The sequence below is a fragment of the Schistocerca nitens genome, chromosome 6, assembly GCF_023898315.1.
Source record: "Schistocerca nitens isolate TAMUIC-IGC-003100 chromosome 6, iqSchNite1.1, whole genome shotgun sequence".
Lineage (NCBI taxonomy): Eukaryota > Metazoa > Arthropoda > Insecta > Orthoptera > Acrididae > Schistocerca > Schistocerca nitens.
Window position 1 is genome coordinate 352,159,398 of NC_064619.1, and position 19,962 is coordinate 352,179,359.

Genomic DNA, 19,962 nt, shown 5'->3' on the forward strand with positions numbered 1-19,962 from the left:
AAACAAACGGATTCTTCCCTCGTAAGTAGCTGTAGTGGCTGCCAAGAAAACAAGTACACAAATAAAGATTGAACAACTCAAAAAAAGGAGGAGAAGTTTATTACTCAAACAACAAAACAAGACACGAAAGATGTGAGGGACATAGTAACGAGGAATATCAATCCTCATGTAGATAAACTCAAAACAAAGTCAATCAGGACTATTCCAAACGTGGAAACTGAATCCAAAGACGACTGTAAGAAACTGATTGTTCGCGCTATGTGCAACACCATCAATCGTTTCTGATGTAGATTTCTTAGATGAGCTGTATGCTCTGAATCTTAGAGAAAACCTAACAGAGCAGGAATTCGCAGATGAAGCGAAGATCCGCTTCAAAACTGGGGATTAAGTGGGGATCCCCACAGCGTCGTATTCTGCCTGTTTACATATCTCTGTATTTGAATATGCATGCCACTTCAGTGTGGAAGGAAGTAGAATTGATCAGGTGTAATTGTAAATCCTATTATGTAATTTGCATTCAGATATTGTAACAATGTAGAATAAACTTCGTGAAATTTAATAACTACTCAATCTGTGTAAGTTGAACACTGCAAAGTAATTCGTTATTACTATATTGTATCTAACTAGTAATCTAGAGTACAACGATTTAACATTTATTGCTTGGCTGATGCCACAGCTCGATGGTACTATACCGAGACCAGCCCCTCAGGCTTGCAATGCAGAATAAATTAATTATGTAATTAACATATAGGAAATGACTAGTTATTAATGCCAATGACAATGAACATATACCCTACATTATAACTAACTTTGTAAAATAAAATAACATTATATTTAGGAATAGATCTAAAAGGCATAGGCTCGAAGAATTATTGAGGCCTTCCCTTTATGGTCTAGCTGGTGACGGGATTTCATTCATTTTTATTTACCTTACTAACTTTTGTTAATAACATATACTAACATCTAACTAATTTCTATTTTCATTTAGTTAAATCACTAAGTACTATATTAACATCTAACGAATTTCTCTTTTACTTTACTCATATCACTAATTTTAAGCTATATTTCACTTTGTAAGTTCAAATAGCTGCTGATAATTCATTATCACTGCCATTCCACGTGCGTAATACATAAAGATTTCGTCTACCGTGTATCCGTGCCAAACACTTGTGGCTCACTTTATTGACAGCACTGGTGTAACTTACAGATTATAGTCAGAGATGATTATGGTTCGATCTTTGTACAAAGCAAAACGGAACACGCGTACTTTATTGATATTACTTGTGTAGCTTACTGGTTAAGATACAGTTGGCGCACAAAACACAACTTTGGAATCTCAAATTAAGTGTCACAATGTTACTTCCCCGTCTCTCTGTCTCTCTCTCTCTCTCACACACACACGCAAACGCACGGTCACTCATAACGTCGATGACTGGCGAGATGTTTAATTGGGTAAAAAGGTATGTGTTAGACGGCCACTTTCAATTTTTCAATAATTTTACTTCAGTAAGTTGCGAATTTATCTGAAACATGGTAGTCAAGGAAGGCAGGATTCTGCTACGATTGTGAATGGGGCCGTAATCAGTTAGTATTGGTTGGATTTTATTTTAATCACACACAAGTTATTTAAAATCAACAACAAATTAAAATAATGGCAATAATTTAAGAATTGTTTCACAGCTGAAGGCCTTAACGGGAATAAATTAAGAATTGTTTAAGCTTGTTGTAACTTACAATTACAGTTATTAAAATATAAAAGACAAATCACCAAAGATCTTAAAGCTCACTGCTAAAATAGAGTTACCAAATTAGAATTTTAAAACAAGTAACCATGCTCACGGTCGAAGGCCTTAATGGCAATAAATTAAGAATTGTTTCACGGCTGGAGGCCTTAAACGCCAAGAATGGCAATTGTTAAAAAAATTTAACAAGTATGTTTAAAATACAGACACAGCAAATAATGTTTTGAAAACAAGCCAATGTGGTCGCAATTAGAATTTTAAGGCAAGTAACCACAGTCACAGCTGAAGGTCTTTAACGCCAAGAATGGCAATTATTAAAAAAAATTTAACAGCATACAATAAAACAGCAAATATAATAAAGGTTAATTCAAAAGGACAAGCAACTGATCACCAAACAGGTGAGACAAATGATGGTAACTTGCTAATACAATAATAAAATAATAACACAATAAAAAACACAAGGGCCAGTCACAGACGGTGCTCCAGGAATCGGCCTCTGAGTAGGTCAGGACAAAAACACTTTCGTGACCGACGAGAAAGGCAGCCAAGTGTTGCATTCACACCACAAGATGGTAACTCAGACTAGTGACAGTCTAACGAGTGACTGACGATAATCTTGATGAGGCTACCTGACGTCCAATAAGCCAAATGCAAAGATGTAAAAACACGCCAAAGCCGGAATCGGCGGTCTGGACTCTGCCCACAGAATACTGTACTCAGAGCGCCCGGAACAACAAAAGGAATCACTACCACCGACGTAGAAGAATTGCCAACCAACCTACAATCAAGAAAGCTGTTAAACTTACACGCCTCACTGGACAGCGGTGGCAGGGTGATGAAAGGTACACTGCCTTTACATACACTAACCCCCCTCCCCCCCAGGGCAGGTAACTGTGGCGTTAGCGGACACCAGGCAGGAAAATACCGCTGGTTGAATTTAACAACTGTAAAAAGCCGAAGGTAGTAAACAGTAATTAGAAGCCCAGGCAAGCTAATCAGATCCGCCTTCCCCAAGCACTCCACTCGCTGCTCTTTGCCTAGGCGACGCTACGAGCAGCAACACGAACCCAAGTCACTGGAGAATCGCGAGATTTCACAGTGACGGAGGTTTGTTTACTCGAATTGAAATGCTCTCAAAACTTGCAGGATCCGGTTTCGACGCGGTCGTGCACCCTCGTGACCACAGCCCTTCGATCCGGCAGTCCATGCTCGCCACCAGAGGTCCCGGCGTGTTCTCGCTCTGCGCGGACCTGGCTCCTTCTGCGTCCCCAACCGAACTGTTCACTCACACGACACGGAAGAACAACGACGTCGACCCAAAGATAGGGCCACAGTTAGTACATATCGATAACGCTGCTGCTACCACTAGCGGGCAGGCAACGCTTGCGAAACCAAGTGGTGGGAGTCAACACGAGAAGAAGACGAACAACAGCAACCACGATACAGTCTGGCCTCCAACAGAGGACGGAAACCTGCAAACAGTAGCAACGCGAGCCGGAGCACGGCTCATATTTTGCAACGAGGTTTCTGCAAACAGTATCGATGCTTACGGTGTGGATTCATTGAGTCGTCTTTCTGAGAGGTGAGAGGCAAGCGATCAGCCACAAGTTTCTGGACGATCGGCCAAGGAGCGGACTGGTGGTTGAGAGTCCATGCTACCGAATAGCTTTGTGGAAGCCGTGTGCGTGATTAAAGAAACAAGCACTGCTCACATCAGTGGTGATGCTCTAGCCCTAAAATACTCAAGCTACGCAAAATGTATGAATTTCATGCCGTAGATAAACAATTTGGAGACGCCTTCTGACTCGTGAAGAGTATTAGAAACAATCGCTCACGCTCACATACACAAACGCGGGCGCGAGCGCACACACACACACACACACACACACACACACACACACACACACACACACACACACACAGACAAATACTCAATTATTAAAAACTATAAAAATGGACATGCATAACTAGTTTTTGGAATTCGCTCTAAGAAAAAATAAAAAGCACCAGGGTGGAATTACCCGAATGGAACGGAAATCGGTAAATTTACTGTACAGGAAAACAAATGATTACAACCACAGATAAAAATACGCTAGTTATTCAAGAGAAAGAGCTAATAAACTGAGCAAGTCAATAACGCGTTGGTCCACCTCTGGCGCTTATGCAAGCAGATATTCGGCTTGCTACTGAGTGACAAAGGTTTTGGGTGTCCTCCAGAGGGCTGTCGCACCAAATTCCGTCAAACTGCCGTGTTATATCGTTACAATCCCGAAATAGTTTGAGTGCTCTGTCCATAATGCTCAACACCTTCTCAACTGGGGAGAGATTCGGCGACGTTGCTTGTCAAGGTAGGGTTTGGCAAACACGAGACAAGCGGTAGAAACTCATGCAGTGTGCGGGTGGCCATTGTCTTGTTGTAATGTAACCCCAGTATGGCTTGCCGTGAAGGGTAACGAAACTGGGCTTAGAATAGCATCGACGTATCAGTGAGCTCTAAGGGTGCCGCCGATGACAACCAAAGGGGTCCTGCTATGAAAAAACTGGCCTAGTTGTCTGGTCGTACTGCGGGCGACAGTCAGGTTGCTATTCCATTACTTTCCGGGGCGTCTTCGGACACGTTTTCGGTCTGGAATCTCATTGACTGGAGTAGAATTGTCTTCAGTTATAAGACCCGCTTCGAACTGAGCACCGAAGATTCAAATGGTTCAAATGGCTCGGAGCACTATGCGACTTAACTGCTGTGGTCATCAGTCCCCTAGAACTTAGAATTACCTAAACCTAACTAGCCTAAGGACATCACACACATCCAAGCCCGAGGTAGGATTCGAATCTGCGACCGTAGCGGTCGCGCAGTTCCAGACTGTAACGCCTAGAACCACTCGGCCACCCCAGCCGGCTAGCACCGAAGACCAGCGAAGGAATGTATGACACCCTGGACAGCAGTAGGATATTCTACGCCTCGTTTTATTGCCCTACATTGGAAGCCATCCTGGACTTACATTTCAGAACGATAATGCTCGTCCACTGATGGCGAGAGTTTCTACACCTTGTCTTCACGCTTGTAAAACCCTCACTTGGCCAGCAAGGTCACCGGAACTCTACCTAATTGATAATGTTTGGATCATTATGGGCAGTGCTCTCCAACCATCTCAGAATTTTTACGATCTAATTTGGCACGATATCCGTCAGAGGATAGTCAAAATTGGTTCCAAGGGCTCCGAGCACTAAGGGGACTTAACATCTGAGCTCATCAGTCCCATAGAACTAACCTAAGGACATCACACACATCCATTTCCGAGGCAGGATTCGACCTGCGATCGTAGCGGTCGCGCGGGTCCAGACTGAAGCGCCTAGAACCGCTCGGCCACTGCGGCCGGAAGGTGATAGTCAGTTTGTGTAAGGGTCAGAGGTGAACCAAAGCATTATTGACTTGCTCAATTTGTGAAGCTCCTTCTCTTGAATAAATCATCCAATTTTTCTAGAATTATAATCATTTGTTTGTACATGTAAATCACATCTACCTATTTCTGTCCCATTCGGATAATTTCTTCGTAGTGCGTTGTTTTTCTCGTCTGAGAGTGTACTAAACATTGAGTAGTGTGTTGCGAAAGTGGTCAACCAGACGCTGTGTCCTCATCTGAAATACACACCTCTTTGCGAACACTGGGTGTGGCTGGAGGTTTTGTCTTGAGTTAGAAATAATGGCAGTGCGCGTACAATATTGGTGAGAAGATATCATTTGCTTGTACTTATTGAAGTGGTTGCTCATATACAAGATTCCCTTTTCATTCGTCTTTGTGAACTGAGTGGGCTTGGAGCTGATTAGAGAACCGTGTTTGCGTCATTTAACTCGAAACATTATGCATTCAGTTCAATCACTCTCTCCTTCAACTAAGCAAATTATCTAGTTTTCTTGCTGTCGTAATTAGACATTTGAGTCTTTGTGATTACTGAGTTATGTGCACGGGTCTTGCGTATGCCCAGAGGGCTACACATAACGCTCACTTGGTATCGCTGCAATTATATGCTCTAAGTACACATGCTTCTTTTCATTTCTGACATTTTGAATCTTTATTGAATACTTACATATATATTGAACTGTGTGTTGTCTACCGCCTTTTCGTGTTAATATGTTGCAAGGTACCACCTTTGTCTAGCTACCACATAAGAAAGTTCAAAAATTATTTCTGTTCTGATAGTTACGACTGTTTATAGCAATACACACCCCTTTCTTTTGCATGCTTATGTCAGCTATGATATTAGGTCTTGACGATGGACACTGTAAGGGGAGATATTATGGCTGATTCAGTAAAGTGTATCTGTACATGTTGCAGAAACTGAATTATGAAGTGTTACTTCGATATTGTGTTATCTGACAACTGATGCACATTCAAATCGTTTGAAAGGAAACCTCATTACCGACTGTTAGTCGAATTGCTGCCAGTTATTCTCCTTACATCAGAATATTATAAATAATGGGCCTCGATCCCCGTTACTAGAGTTCGACTATAAATCATCACTGTAACATTTGATTAGGGGATCACAGTTTCCTTTATTCAGTGCTTCGTCTTGTCTGTTGAGATAGTGAACTTGATTCGGAAGTCACGCGGAATTGTTTTCTTTTTTTCTTTTTTTTTTTCGACTGAGGGCGGGTTGGTTGGTCTGAAATAATTTTATTTATTTTAATCATACTTTTTTCTATTTTGCCCAACTCAAATTCCAAATTCGACCAGCAAGTAGTCTTCGGATCCGACGTCAGTTTGGAACATCCGACGTCCTTTACGTGAACCCAGCACCAGATCAGAGCAGCATCGGTAGCAAAGACGGCGCGAATCTTGCAAATGCTGAGGACATTAGGCAAATGAAACTGGAAGATCTCTTGCTCAGAAACAGATCTGGATAAGTAAAAGGATCTCAGTCCAATAGCACCTCTGCCTGACAACACCGATATTTTACAAGACAGCAAATACAATACACACAACTGAGCAATCATATAAATATCTAATCGAGTCACCAATCACGCTTAACCAAACACTTAATGAAAGTAAAACTCCTGCATCAATGAACATTAAACCTCAAGTAAAAAACACGACTAAGAAACATCCACTACATAGTAACTACGTACTTAACACAGCTATTAACGTACACCCAGTTACTAATAATGGTTGCTACGCGGTGGGCGGAAGCGGCTGCTCATTATGCTTCATCGAGGCTGGGGCTTAAACTAGAGCGCTCACTTACTATTTGTTAACCTTAACGACAATAACATCACTTACAACTATGGTCATAGACATTTATCTTACGATATGCTAATGGGCACTAGCCATACCTTAATCTAGGTTTCCTGTTTATATCAGGGATTTACACCCTTTATAACTAAATAGGTATTAGCCTGATCAATTAATAAAACACCAGCATTCGGCGGTAGCCTTGCTAACAGTCATCGCCCTACATATTTTTTTAGAACAGCCCTCGCTTTAGAATTTTGCTGACAGCTCAGAATACCCACTGAGCAAAGTGTACCTTACTGACGAACGCACGCTGTTCGTTGTAGCAGTTGACAGCAATCAACACAACCGAGATACTGATCAACCTAACGAAACCACTTAAAAATGCATACGCAGAAGCGTGCTCTGTAAATCATACCAACCAGATTAAGAGAGAACACACGGCGAAAATACTGAAGGCAGACAGTGATCAACACATTGCCACCTCTTAATATCGATATGCAGACATGTGTTCAATACACAAGTAATGCCGAAACACAAGAATACTCAAGTAAGCCAGTGGTGAAGACAAAGCAACAATAAGACTAGACAACACACAACCAATAATGTTAAAACCAGTTCATAAAACACAATCAGATGAATCTTAATGCTCGCTCGGACACGGATCTGGCAAACCGCACGCCTTCGGACAATCCAAACAGGGACACAAACGACCAAGTGACAATTCAAACTACAGTGGAGCAGCCGTTCTCAATTATGACAGCCACATTCAACTATTTTTGCTCGAGATTAGAGAGTACAAAAGCGAGCTTTACTTGTTCTCTCCTCCCGAATGACACGCAAAATTTATTTCTCCCGTCAATAAACTCACATATCGCGTCGTGCAATCATTGCTGTAGGGAATCAATACCAGATTTCAATGGGATTCCCTGAACTCACAGATCTGAAAACACGTTAGCTAATACAACATCCGGCAGGCACTTCAAGTAACTGACTCCCACTAGGTCTGTGTGTGAGAACAAAACAAACCATAACCTTTCCCAGTTACCATCCACTTCCTCAAGACGTGATACATGGCTGACCGGGAACAAATACGCTCACCAAACTCGGCGCAAAACCACTCAGAGATTAGCTCAACGGTGCCTACAGCAGAAACCGACACAAAACAGTTGCTGATAGGACAAAACTGACGCTAGTCGGTACTCCCACAATTCATTCGTGAGCTACCAGGCCCTGTAAAAACTGGCAGAAATATCTCAAAAAACTACCACATACAGGAGCGTGCTGCATACTACAAACCCGGGCAAATTTCATTTCACGTCACTAAACAAACAACGAAAAAGATGCAGTTACTAATATACAAAATTTGTGCAAGAATTCAGTCGATTCCACAAAGTCAAAGATCTCAATTGACACTCCGACAAAGCTATTGGTCCCTGATCCTCCACATGCTTCACATCCACAGAGAACGTAAATGTCCCCATTAGAAACTACACATCACTGTGGAAACCTCACAAGCGAGCCAGAACTTATTTTCCTACAGGTAGAGCCTAAGCCGACTAGGAACATACACGCTCACTGATACAAAAACATCAGACCGACAACTATTACTGTTTCTTCTTTTGCTTGTGCCTTTGTCCCGCAGTTTTCTCAGGGTCGGCATGGTTGCGATCGGATTTGGCATGGTTAATTGAAGGGGTGGCCGGTTGCCCTTCCTGTCACCATGACCGACAACTATTACTAACTATCAGTAACTGGTAAACATCCACGCAGTTCACATACAAAAACCTACACACGCGCCAAAGAGAAAAGTGACACAACTCACAAAACGACAATTTTTAGTTTGTGTCACTGAAAAATAAATGTGAAGTGCCCCAACGTCCGCAAAAACCACACATCTCTATCTCGCAGTTTGTCCACTTCAGGGAAGTTGTATCATTTTTGCTGTAGGCTACTTCATGATTCGCTGCGGCAAGACCAGTGTCGCTCCAGCGTCGCTATTGTCATGAGTGCGTGGGTCATTCTAGAAGAGCGGTACATACTTTGTGACACGTTTCATTTATTAAGTAAGCTGAACGTAATTTTTAAGATAATAGTTTACTACAATGTGTTTATATAGTGTCTGTATCTTACATTACAATGTCCATCAGACATGGGTGGATGTCTGAAGGAACAGACACTGTTTTCAAGATTACAGCTGTTGTAAATATTACGAAATTTCTTGCTTTGCAGCGTACAAGAAAAAAAAAAAACGGTAATTGCTGCTCTAAAGAAGGTTAATATAGAATCCATTTTCTCGACGAAAAGTATTCCTACATTTGATATGAGCCCATTTATGATTCTATGTTTTCGTAAATTGTGTTCCCTAAATTGTACCTAACTGATGTTCTTTATTAAACGGTATCAACTTCTATACATTATAATTTTGCATTTTTCTAATAAAATAATTTCAATTTGTATTTGGTTTTTTATTCGAACTTAAATACTAATTTTGCTTGACGGAGGTTCGAATTATCTTGGAGATTCGAATGCCATAGTGTGTATATAATCTTGGGTGGAACATTGGCAGTAGCATTCATAAGGGGTCATACAAAAAGAAAAGTGTTTACAAAAGAAATAACAGCGACACAAATCATTTAATAATTACCTGATAACACCTCACATTCGACGAGGACAGAACTACATGTCCATATTACTATGGTATAGAATATAATGGGATTTACTGCCAAAATTACTTACTTGAAATTTGAAAAAAGCTTATAGTGTTTGAACATAAGTTTCATAGAATTCTTTAAGTCGACTTTTCTTAAGTATTGCAGTTTTGAATTATGTTACTGTCCTTGACTGGGTGTGAACTGTCCCTAATCACCAACCGCATGTCATTGTGTGAGCCAAAGCTAGTTTCCGAGTGTGTGATATAAAATTGTCTGAGAACACACATTCCCACTAAATGCACTACGAGAGTTGCAGACATCAGCTTGCCGGTCCATGCAACAGGAAACAAATCAACTACAGCTGGTAGAATTTAACGTTTCTATGCCTATTCACAGGTGATTAACTATACGACCGAATGCTTCAGCAAGATATTCGAAAAACTTCCGGGTCTTAGGAGAATAATGAATAGTATGGAATTCCACTCTGCTGAATATGACGTCGCGATGAGAACCTGTTAAAAAATCGTCTACATGTGTGGTTCAGCGATCTGAGTTGGAGAACCTATGAAATAACTACTAGACAAGGCCCATACCGCTAGGTAGTTGCGCTTTACTGCAAGTCTCCGGTCGCCGCAAGCCCCAGGTCGTGGAACTGGAAGCCAGGGAACTTCACGCCTACAGAGAGCGTCACGTGGGGTACGCGACGGTATTTTAAAATCTTCGTAAGGCAGGACCACTCAGTTCACTATATTCAACAAATTTGCGTAGTAATTTCATGTCACGTAGGTTACTAGGCGTTGTAGCTTTTATGCCACATTGCACCTCGCTTTCATTCCTGAATTACACTATAGATGCAGTGTATAGATCGAAGATGCATCAGCAGCCAGCAGTCGGTAGCTGACCACACACCACGTGACGCCAGATGGTCACGTGGTGTGGGAACACGGAACGTTCGAGAGGCTTCCTTGGTTCAAATGGTTCAAATGGCTCTGAGCACTATGGGACTTAACATCTATGGTCATCAGTCCCCTAGAACTTAGAACTACTTAAACCTACCTAACCTAAGGACATCACACACATCCATGCCCGAGGCAGGATTCGAACCTGCGACCGTAGCAGTCGCGCGGTTCCGGACTGAGCGCCTAGAACCGCTAGACCACCGCGGCCGGCAGAGGCTTCCTATGCTGGAGCAGTGGGGAGTAATCGTTCGGACAGGACGCCAAGCCGCAAATCGCTCACAACTTGCTTTTGCAGATTACTATTAAATTTGAACTTCAACCCATACCGGTACTGAGAAGGGAGAACCGATAGAGGTACTCAAAGTACCCTCCGCCACACACCGTCAGGTGGCTTGCGGAGTATGGATGTAGCTGTATATGTGGATATGTAATAATTTCAACAACTTAAATAATTTTTTCTGAGGAAATATAGTTTTTTTAGTTAGGGAGAACTTTTATTAGATGTTGAGAGGGACCAGTCAGAAAAGAGCAAGAAGAGACAATTGTGAAACTGGTTAAGCGTCTGCAGGAGTCGCCATCGAAACTAAATGGTGTTAAGACATGTGTTGTAAGTGATAGGACTCTGAGTGACACTCAGATGTTTCATGTGATATTACTGGAAGATATAAGAACAAAATGTTAAAGCATATTGCGTTCAATGAGACTGTTATTCACGGTGTTTAGGAAATATTTCAACTTTCAAAATTAACTTTCAGTGGCTCAGTGAATCTGCAGGGTGTTCACGGCAAAGTCTGAATAAATTTTGAGAGGCATTTGTGGTATCTTAAGTCAGTGTCCATTCCTTTGTTTCGGCCTAGTCATAATTTGGAATTTTATTTTGCACCACTATTCTTCTTTGCAACATTCAATATAGGAGCAACGAACTCGTGACCTGCGGCGAAGAAGAATCCAATGGGGACATCAATATTTACAAACAGTATCCATGAAACACTTATAGATGAAGCCAGGTGAGCTAAAACACCTCCAGATAGTCAGTGAAGATACAGGACGCAAATGCAGAACAATTTTAGGGACTTTAATTTCATAATGTTCGTGTTATCTTCGTGTACCCAAAGTGGTGAAATTCCGTGCCAGCTGGCGTAAGCCAGCTGGAAGCAGAAGTCTGTATATCAATTTTGGGCAGTATCTAGTAGGCACTGAGCATATGCTTTGAAGACCATCGTTAAGGTGATAAAACTTAAAGAGGCTTAATAATATGCACTTTCCAATGCTTATTTTCACTTTGCTATTTTTTGCAACATATTTGTGTTATACTGTTTTAACAGTCTGTCAATTGTCACTGATACTATACAAAGGGTTTTGCTGCATCATTTTTTTGGTATTGCCTTTTTCTGAGGTACGATACTGGAAGTGAATGTACATGCTACATACTTCTTATTATTAGTTCAGTGCTACATGCTACTAGTTTGTCCATTTGTAGAATTCCTGCTACATGAAACACAGTTAAGAGATTTTACGTTAAGTGCTATTTTTGGCTTTATTTCTGTCTAATGGATATCGAAAATCATTTCATTCTGTTACCAGAGGTGTGTGTTTTTGAAGAATCAAATGTTTTTGCTACTGAATGTGATTCTGCGGATTTCACTTATGAATGATTAGTCTGTTCCTTGCAAATGAAGGCTTGCTACTATTTTCACAATTTTGTATTCTGTGGATTGAGTATCTAAATATTTTCTTTAGTTGGAGCTGAAGAAATTCAAATGGCTCTGAGCACTATGGGACTTAACATCTGAGGTCATCAGTGCCCTAGAACTTAGAACTACTTAAACCTAACTAACCTAAGGACATCACACAAATCCATGCCCGAAGCAGGATTCGAACCTGCGACCGTAGCAGTCGCGCGGTTCCAGACTGCAGCGCCTAGAACCGCTCGGCCACTTCAGCCGGCGGAGCTGAAGAAACGAAAAGCAGAGAATTTGTGCAGATGTGTGGTTATTTAGAAGCTGAACCTGCTGTGTACATTGGCTTGAAATAGTGAGTCATATGAAGATTTTCCATCATGTATTCTTATCCATGCATTGGTCTAAGGCTGTTCAAGGCAGAGTTAAACATGGTGTCCTCACGATGCAAAACTTTATTCACTCTGGCTTCACTAATCCTACATTTATGGAACGAAATATTGTCAAAAAAATCCATTCTTGTATAACCCTTACAGTCTTGTTGAATTTGCATTTGTTTTCAAAGGTTCCTTCTAGTTAACGTCAAATAATTCTTGGTGGTAATTGTAAATATGATTTAGAAAGTTTCCAAAGTCTGCTTCAAGCGTTAGAATATGTTAATTCTGAAGATAATGGCTTTGGTAGTAGTGACATTCAATTTGTGTACCCTGATCCTAGACCACAAAGAAACAGAAACCATGTTCATAGGCGACAAGATTTGAACTGTGATAGATATTGGCAGCGATACATGGAGGTGTTCTCACTTTGCAGTGAGAGTAAAAATTTTAGAAGAAATAGAAATGGTTGGACTAGTAGAAGGTTTGGTCATAGTTCAGGTGGCAGAGGAAACTACAGTAACAGACGATGGGAGGAGATAGGTTTACGTCCATGTATTATGTATGTATGGTCAGCTGATCTGCAGAATGACATGCACACAGAGAGCCTGCCACAAGGGGATGACAGTTGCTGTCAGCAAATGATTCAAAAAGGGGAAACAAAAGTTATGAAGAACTGAATGTATTGGATTTTGAAGATCGGAAGGAACTTTTTCTGTATGAGAGACAGAAAAATGTTAAATTGTTGGTGAGTGCAGTGCTGAGGATAGATGTGAATGGAGTTATTTTGTTTTTGTTCTGGTTAAGGGTAGCCAGGTGTCTGTGCTGAATGAGTCAGCATTTCTTAGGTGTGAAGTTGTAGGTTCATGGCCTATTATTCCTTTACAATGGACTAAAGTGGAAACGAGGAATTTCAGCACTGAGGTGAAGAGGGAAGCAGGTATTGAATTTCTTTGTTGTGGATATAGATTTTCTACAATTTTTGTGAATGCGCTGTGTTTGGCGATTGATGCGATATCAGGGGTTGATTTTAGCCAGAGTGTCAAATCATGATGGCATTGGATTGTTATGAAGCGAATCTGAAGTGTAATGATGCTATGTTGAAGTTATTATTCAATGCCTTATCTACACTGTCACTTGAGTCAAAGCCTGTTTTAAGAGCAAGTAGTGTTGGTTCAGTTTTATTTTTAGACTGTCAAAGAGATGATTATACTTTGCAGTTAATGTGGATTAGGACTGACTATGCTGAGGAAGCACATGAAGTAGTAAAAGGAGGTTTGTTTGATGTAATGTGTCGTCATTCATGAGTGATTTCAGAGCATATAGTTACAATCAATTGTTTTCTTTATCAATTGAAAGTTAAGGTGCATAGAATTTTTTTGTCAAGCCATATGCAACAGCGATTGTTAACAAGGAGAGGGTAAGGCAGATATCAGGAAAATGTTGCAGCAAGGTGTCATTGAGCCTGCAGTTAGTTAATATATCAATCTGTTGTTGGTTGTTCTAAAGAAACGTGACAATATTAGTTTGATGTTGGATTCTTGACAAATAAGTACGATAACTGTATCTGAAACTGATAGAATATTAATGCTGTATGTGATTTTGCAGAGATTTCATGGTGTTACAGTTCTGTCTTCAATTGAAGTAAGACAAGGCTAATGGCAAGTTGCATCCCTCTTGGCTAGAAATGTACAGCATGTTTGAGTTAGGGCTCTTGTTACCAGTTTCACAAGTTTCCCTTTGGCTGCATTCATTAGAGTTTATAACAGTATCCTTCCTAATGATTTTAAGAGGTGATTTATTGTGGGTTTATGGTGTACATTGATAATGTGTTAATTACTGAGGATAGGTGGATAGGATAGGATGGATAATGAAGTATTGGTCAGATTGTTGGAAATGTTTCAATTACAGTACATTTAGAAAACTCGGAGATTGGAAGAAGTCATATGAAATTTCCTTGACATGTTATGACTGTATCAGGAATTCAACCTGATCCTGATTGAGGGAATTAGTGGTTTGTCTCTCCCTACAAAGAGTAGACAAATTTGTTCGTTTCCAGTATTAAAAATTTTCATAAAAGATTCATGAAGTTGAACATATTAGCTATGTCATGACTGTGTGTATCAACAGTTAAAAGTCCCCCAACAGGATTACGATGCCCAAGCACAAATAAAATTTGAGGGTATGAAATAAGATCTTCTTGAGGCTCCTCTCCTGTCACATTCTGATTTAAATAAAGATTTTTGCCTTGGAACTGACAATTCCAAGACCGTTCTTGGAGTGGAGCTGTTCCATGAATGTGTAGTAGGTGGTGTTATGGGGTGTCATACTATTGCTTTGGTGAGCAGAGTGTTCAATAAGTGTGAATGTAATCATTCTGTGACTGAAGTAGAAGATTCGGCTGTTGTGTGGGATTTTGTGAAATTTCATTGTTATTTGTTTGGTCCAGTGATTGGGCTCTACATGGATTTCAGGAACGGACTGCCAATCTTTGGAATTTGCGATGACTGAAAAGTAAGCCAGATGGGCATTATACATACAAGAGTTCTCTTTCATTGTTGCTTTATTTTCTAGTAAGGATAATATTTTTGCTGATGCTCTTTCAAGATCTCTTCTAAGCTTGAATGATGGGACTTGATCATAGTGAAAGTAATTTTAGTGTATTGTACTTAAAAGGTGTTGCTTTGAACCATTTCACCAAATTTTCCTTTGTGGATATTAGCAAGGACAAGATAAGAATCTGTCAGCAAAAGAGGTGAAGTTCAGTTGGAGACATCATGTTAATGTGTCAATCAGACAGCACTGTGTGACAAGATATGGGATATTCTTCAGCAGGAGAATTGTAGATACTTTGCACTGGGTTCTCTATATTTCTGGGTAACTAGTTAACAAATTGATTTGGCATGCAGACTGAAGTGGTGCACACTTCGATCCAAAGAAATGATATCACAAACTTCATGATATAAACTACATTATAAATCTGGAGAAATGAATCTATAAGATGTCTGTTTCATGCAAACCTTGTCAGAGGGTGAAACAGTGTCTCATCATGCTCCATTGTATCCTACTATTCCTTCTAAATTGAGGGAACTTGATGCTGTAAATTTATTTGATCATCTGCTGGGAACTGTTTGAAGTTTTTTGTATGTTTTTGTACCTGCACAGTTGATGTCTAAGTTTGTTTGACGCGCATACATGAGAAAAGCTGCTAGTAAGTCTGCTGTATGTGGTTTTCTTTATCATCTCTGCATGCTATTTGTCGTGGTGATAAGGTCTTTTGGAAAATCGTCCAGAATTCAGGTTGAAGGTTTGAAAGTATGCACTGAACTGCAAGAAGATTGAAACAGTTTATAGGATTGCTTTGCTTCACTATCTGCTGCGACACTAAGGATAAGATCTGCCTGCCCAGAAGCTGAACGCTCCAGTGTTTAAGTACCAGATGGTTATAATTAAAGTGCAACGACTCGCAAAAATCTAGTGTGGCTAGTAATTATCGTATGGCAATGAAAATTGATAGGTTTTCTAATGAATGAACGCCAAACCGATTTGTGTGGGAAAAAAATTGTCCAAGTTTTGGCTACCAGATGCAAATCTGGCACTGCACAGCATCTCGTCAATATCTCCAGTGAGCAAACTGAACAAGTGCAAGCAGCAGTTAATAATAAAATCAGAATTATGCCTTTCTCTCTCTTGTAACCTTCTCTGCTCACCTCCCAGTCCTAATCCATTAAACATGGAAACATTTCTGTATGTCTTCTTTGCATTCATTGTTTCAGAATTGCACGTGGTGGCCAAAATTGGAACGATTTTTTTCCAGTGTAAATCAGTTCTACATTAACACAGTAGAATATCTGCCAATTTTCGTTGCCACAGGATAATTAAAGCCCACACTGAACCTCTGTGAATAGCTATACTTGACTTATAACCAGCCAGTGCTTTCATTATTCCTTGTTGGAGGGCACATTGGGTAAATAATACCATTATGAGGATTAAAGAGGACCTCACTTGGCCTAAGTTAAATGGCAATGTCCATAAATTAGTGGGTCATGTGAGGAATGCTTGAAAGTGAAAGCTAACCCCAACACCCAGTTCTGTAACACCATGTTCTCTAGCAAAGGAAGACACATATCAGGGCACTTAATAAAATCAGTATGATAGACATCGACACCATCGTCCACACTGGGCTTGTGAGTTGACATATAAATTTGTTATTACTTTTGTTCTAGAGTTGGATCTCATCCACTTTAAACTGTCTATTCCAACTATCTCATCATTCATAGCGTGTAGGCTGTCTCATCATTGTTCATAATAATTTTACTGTTTACTTGATAGTCTTTTTGTAAACAAAGGTCCTAGTTTGATTTTAGGTAATCAGTCATTTCCATTTTGCGAAATGTCCAAGAAAAATAATTCGTTATATCCAGGTGCGTTAGGTAATACTCACCAACAAAGAAATGGTGCAGTATCCCTGGCAGCTTCTCCTAGAGAAATTACCATGCAGATTACAGTTAAATACACCACACATTGACATGACAGACTGACCCCTTGACGCCTTCTCTAATTGTTCACGACAGTCCAATAGTAACAGCTCCTCTCATTGGCAGCAGTTTGATCCATGAGCAGCTTTTATCTCTGTAATATGAGAAATACGACACTTGCAAGTTTGAGAAAGTCAACAAGTCTCGACTCGTTTGAGACCTTGCTGACTGAGTACACATATATGGACTCCACATGTATAGATTACTAAGGCCACTACATTTCCCGTTACGCTCTGCAATGCTAAATATGTGGTTCAGCAGAATCGCAGACATTATTATTCCTCCAAAGGCGTGAGAATTCTGTAACGAATTAAAAGATTTTTTCCCAGATCCAAGAACGGGGCAAGTGGCCCTCCTTTAGGGCACGTACGGTTAGTGTTATCTTTATCAGCCACTTGGCTTTTCTTTTCCGCGTCTCGCCTGATTGCTTCATCTGACAGCGGATTCTCATTTCCATTTAAACACAATCGATATGAGTCGCAGCCTAAATTGACGCAACGAATCTGTATCAAGAGTTATGAACAGCTGTCAGTTTATTGTGCAAATTTGTTGTATGTATTTAAGCTTCCACATAGATTTTCATCTTCATGTATAACAGAAGCGGAAACTAGTCCAACACTCTACTGAGGGCGGAAAGCAGCATAAAGCTGAATTCGAGTTCTAAACACGCTGATAAAAGGATCTTATAGCTGTGAAGTACTTAAAGCAATCCTATGTACGGGTGGAAATATTCTGTTCACATTATGACCCAACTTTGGATTGTGAATGAGGCATGAGGGTGCTAGTTTTACGTGGAAAACATTTGTCGGTAGATGACATCTACACAAGAGGTGTCAGTGATATAAAGAAAGCACTCGGTCGGCTCAGTTAATATCGGCTCACTTAATACAGAAAACGGAATCATATTGTCTCAAACGACTTCGACAAAGTAAAGAATGTTGGAGTCATATTGTCTCAAATGACTTCGACAAAGTAAAGAATGTGATCTACTGGAAGACTGGAAATGTATTTCACCGAACATTTTGTTAACGCGCTGTCCTCTCAGTAACTATCGAAAGTGGACGGATGACGTTGTAGTCCTTAAGTAAAAAAAAACCTAGAGCATTATGCTTTTACCTGCGGGCATAATACGAGGACGTGGATATTTTGGAGTCACGTCTGCTTAGTAAATGAAGTTTCTGCACAATTAACAACGCAGTACAATGATAGAGAAGGTACAAATAATTCTCGCAACACGGTTTACCGCACGTTCCAAATAGGACAGCTTAAACTAAGATCCATAAGTTGTGACAGAATTAGGCACTAGAGCGTATCGGTTGGACTATGAAAGAATAAATGCGAATTGTCTGGCTCGATATGCTAAACATCTCGTTACATGTAGACATTCTTGTCTTTATGTACAGTATTTTACTTGCGTTTGTCAGTAACATGCTATAAGGATCATTCACTTCGCCCTGTTACTACCGTAGCTATAGACGTCTTAATGAAATTTCTGGAGTAAGTCAGTATGACTGTTAATTAGTTACATCTCTTCATATCTTATTTCTTCCATATTAAGCATGACTTATTTCAGCCATATATGTACATTCCGTAAACGAAATCGTGTTACTGCTTAATCGATGAGATTTCGGGATATCCGGTACTTCGGCTGCATGGCTATCAACCATCTTCTGAGAAACCAATGTTTTATCATGACCGCAGAATAATAACTGTTTAACAGAGATTTTACTTTTCTCAGTTACCATCCTATTTCGAAATTTGGTTCCTCAATGCTCACACATTTTCGAGCATCGCGTATTGTGTAATCCACTTTTATATTATTCGGTACATGGGCGACGGGGAAGATATAGTTCCTTTCGAATGCTGTGTTATCAATTTCTGGTCCAGTGCACTCTTCCTTTTGGCGCCAGATATTCGTGCACAGACCTTATTAGAGAATGCAAGGACTGTTATCCACATATGAGGTAGTTACATTCCATCTGAAAAGAAGACATTTACGGCAACATAGGTGTAACATGTCCTTGAGAAAGAGAATGGATAGATACTGGCAGAAACAACATTTTTTTTTCATAGAGATGGTCAATCTATGGGAGAGAGCTTCCAAAATACTGAATACCGTACATATCACTGAATCGTGCGAGAATTTGGGTAATAACTGCGTACTTTCTAGAAACCGCTGCAATGATGGCTCTGTCAATTTTGTTAATGGTTAAACTATTGAGCAAGGCTGGAAAAACTCTGATTAATCCTAGCAAAACCAACGCATTTTCCAAAACGTGTACTACAAAGAGGGGGATGGGGGGGGGGGGAGGTTTTACGCCCACCACAAAAAACTAAATGGCTCAAATGGCTCTGAGCGCTATGCGACTTAACTTCTGAGGTCATCAGTCGCCTAGAACTTAGAACTAATTAAACCTAACTAACCTAAGGTCATCACACACATCCATGCCCGTGGCAGGATTCGAACCTGCGACCGTAGAGGTCGCTCGGTTCCAGACTGTAGCGCCCAGAACCGCACGGCCACTCCGGCCGGCACAAAAAACTGATTTCGTTACTTTTGTTGTTTTAGTTTTATTAAGAACATACTTTTAAATGGGTGAATAGGTACTGATGTATAGGTAGGGTCCAGAAAGTGCAAATATCTTTTGCACCGTCTTAGTAATAGCAGTGCATTTCCGTATGTGTACACGGAGGGGAGGAATACTTCATAAGACCACAACAAAAAATTTAAAAAAATTATATATTTCGTTAACTGTCGTTCACTTTTATTCAGAAAACAAATTTAAAG